Source organism: Mastomys coucha, unplaced genomic scaffold (assembly GCF_008632895.1).
Source record: "Mastomys coucha isolate ucsf_1 unplaced genomic scaffold, UCSF_Mcou_1 pScaffold3, whole genome shotgun sequence".
NCBI lineage: Eukaryota > Metazoa > Chordata > Mammalia > Rodentia > Muridae > Mastomys > Mastomys coucha.
Genome location: NW_022196909.1, coordinates 21,105,053 through 21,108,272, shown reverse-complemented (window position 1 = coordinate 21,108,272; position 3,220 = coordinate 21,105,053). Strand labels below are relative to the sequence as shown.

Below are 3,220 nucleotides of genomic sequence, written 5' to 3'. Positions count from 1 at the left end.
AGGAGGACCTGCCATGAACATGTGGGGAGAGAGGGAGAGGGGAATGGGGAGAAAAGGGACAGAGGGCGATAGAAGGTAATCTCTATCTAAAGAGAAGAAAAGAAGAGCAGAGAGTGAGGAAGGAGGAAAAGACGCCCCTTATATAGTGAGTCAGGAATACTTGGCTGTTACCAGATAACTGTGAGGTATAGCCTACACGAAATGCCAGTACGGATGACCCATTGGCCCTGCCTATGTGGCAAAATACGAGTCTGCTCTGTCCCTCTTGTCCTCCAAATTAGACCCAAAACAGAAACAACACAACCAGTCACCTGGATTTACCAATCTGAAACAAAACACTTCACTATTTGGGTCAGTGGTCTCTAATGAATCCTGGAAGAGCCCTCAACTGTAAGGGTCTGTTTTATTCTGCAGAATAAAGTGCTCCTTGCTTTTGTATACTATTTGAGTCTGGGGTATCATTCTTCGGCAAACAATGGACCCTTACACTACTATCACTCAAAGACATGAATATACTGCTCTGTCTACAATGCATATTTCAGTACAGATCACAAACAGTGATAATTCTAACATGTCTGATACTTAACTCATTTTGTAAATTTAAAAAGAAAATTCTTGTAAGCTTCAGTGAATTAACTAGAATACATCATCTCCACAAGGTCAAATAGACTTCATTTAAGTACTGTCAATCTACAGTGTATTTCCCCACTTGCCTATTCTGCTTATTTCTGATTCCACCCGCATTTCTTTGTCTTCAGACTTCCCTCCCCCAACTACCAGGACCATAGGTCTAATAGTTTAAAATGTAAACCTGAGAAAATCTTTTCTGCTAAACTTTTTAACTTTACCAGATTTTATGTGTGTATTGAACATATATATTTTATATAATAAATAGTAATATATAATATGTATCTCTAATATATGTAGAATTATTATATTCCAGCATATTTCCAATTAATTAAAGGCTTCAAACTCCTCAAAATATTCTACACTTCCCTGACTCTAGATGGCCCTACAAAGCCTGAAAAGCCAATGAAACAGCCTGCTCTTCCAGACATTGTGAAGCATTCCAGCTTTCTTGGGTCCTCAAAGATGTCTACACTCCAGACAGCAAGAAGCTGTCTAAAGAGCATGGTGCCCACACTCCTACATCACCAGTTACCCCCTTCCTATTTCCTTACTTTTATAATAAATAAAAGGAAGAAATGTTAGAACACCCCACATTCCAGAACCACCTGCTCCCCCATTGCCCATCTTGCCTTCAATGCTTCAATGGTTGTTTTTACTAAAGGCCAATGCTGTTTCCATGTCACCACAGTCAGGAATTTTCAAAGCCCATTCTATCACAGCATGATCTCTCTCTCTCTCTCTCTCTCTCTCTCTCTCTCTCTTATATATCCTCTCAGAGGCAGCCTTTTACAACCCCCAATAAATCTTTTCTGTAAGGTCTGTTGTGTAGTGTGATTTTTTTTGCAGCATTCCATGGCCTTCCAATTATGGAAATAGCCTATTGCTTCAAAACCTTTACAATGTATCCTTTCCCTTTTTCTTTCTGCTATTTTTAATGTGCTTCTGTCTGAATATTGTGTTTTGACTAACCTTCCAGTTTACCAATTCTTTCTCCAACTTAATCTACTGATAAACTAATCCATCAATTCTTGATATTGGTTATTTTTTAGTATTCTAAGATATTTATTATTTTTCTAACTTCCACTTCTCTTCCAAAATCATTATTTTCCTATTAAGTCATATGACACACTAATCGTTTCCTTTCCACTTTTGATCATTTTGTTAACATGGCTGTTCAGCAAGAGAGGCTCTGCTCTCCAGGGAGTTTTGCTTTATTAACCTTCATTCAATTATCTTCACACACATGTAGATACTGTAGGCTAGTGCCAAATACTTGGGAACGGTTCAATAGTGTTCTTTTCACCAGGGAGGATTTACAACTGCTTTTGGCAAGCAACGATGCTGAAGAAAAATCTCTATAATTTATTCGGGCACCAACCAAACTCAAGACTGAGCATCTGTCATCTGAAGGGTTCTTTAGTTCTGTTTTTATTTGTTTTTGTTTGCCTGCTTGCTTTATTCTTTTATTGTCAGTCTTAGAGATTCCTGCTCTGTCTACCCAACTAAAACATCAGGAAAATATTATAAGTCTCCTCTTCCTTTCAGAGCCTCACCTCTATAGATTCTAAAAATCTCTGTATAGCATCTGATTCTCTAACCAAGGGTTCAGCTTGGTTTTCCCAGCAGTCACTTTTAAATCAACAGGTACTTCAAGAGGAAAACTGATATCAAATATAGAACTTATTTCTAGTGGCTTCTTTATATATTCTCATTGACTTGATGCTTCCCTGAGAATAAGTGTTTTTGATTTTTGTGTCAGCCATAATGGTTCACAGTAGGAGAGCTGGTCAAAACCAAAATAATCTCTCATCACTGAAAACTGTCCTAAAGGTGGTTTGTTGCTCTAAGATTTGCCTATAAAAGCATTTTATGTTTACAAAGCCCTCATTCCACAATGGATAAGCTAACTTACCCCCCATTCCTTTATTCTCTTTATTGTTATCTGGTGTATTACAGGTATTGTTAAAATTATGTACAGGCATATTAATGGTTTCTTAAAACTTGTTTCCTCCAGTTAAAATATAAGTTCTACTGAAGAACAAGATTGTTTTCTTTAATACTGCATCTCCATGCCCAACACAATGTCCGAAGTACCCAAAATAAACAGAATTTGAGTGGATTATTGAGTGAATAAATTGAGTGGATAAATTGATGACCAGTCAGGAGTTTCAGAAAAGTGTGCTTTTATGTAAGAGGTGAATAAATATGAAATGTTTGGAACATAAGTAAAAATTATTTGTAGCTAAAATTGTATTATATGCCTTCATTAGTAATGTGAACATTAAAAATTTTCTTCCATTGGGGTTGATAAAATTTGGAGAAATGATATCTGACTCCTATGATAAGCTGTCAATCATTTAAGAAGTATTTGATAGATGGCTGTTCTATTCTGCTAGCAAGATCCTTTCCCTACAATTATAAGCAATCATGGAAACACTTAGCAATAAACCATCTCCAGTTCTTTCTTAAAGCAGTGAGAGTTATAGCTACCACTATCTCATTCTTCAGTCTACTCTTCAATTCCTAACAGGATAATTGCAAGATTGAATTTCCTTCCAGTAAATACTGATAATTTCTTAAACTTGTAAAT

General features: G+C 36.5%; 1 long non-coding RNA gene across 4 annotated transcripts in view; it reads left to right on the top strand.

The window, feature by feature from the left end:
* LOC116075033 overlaps positions 1 to 1,221 on the top strand; it is a 13,226-nt gene extending 12,005 nt beyond the window's left edge. For all 4 annotated transcript variants that reach the window (XR_004112392.1, XR_004112390.1, XR_004112389.1 and 1 more), the window contains one exon: positions 1,007 to 1,221. This is a non-coding gene — a long non-coding RNA (uncharacterized LOC116075033). The remainder of the gene's footprint in view (positions 1 to 1,006) is intronic.
* The last annotated feature ends 1,999 nt before the right edge of the window (positions 1,222 to 3,220 follow it).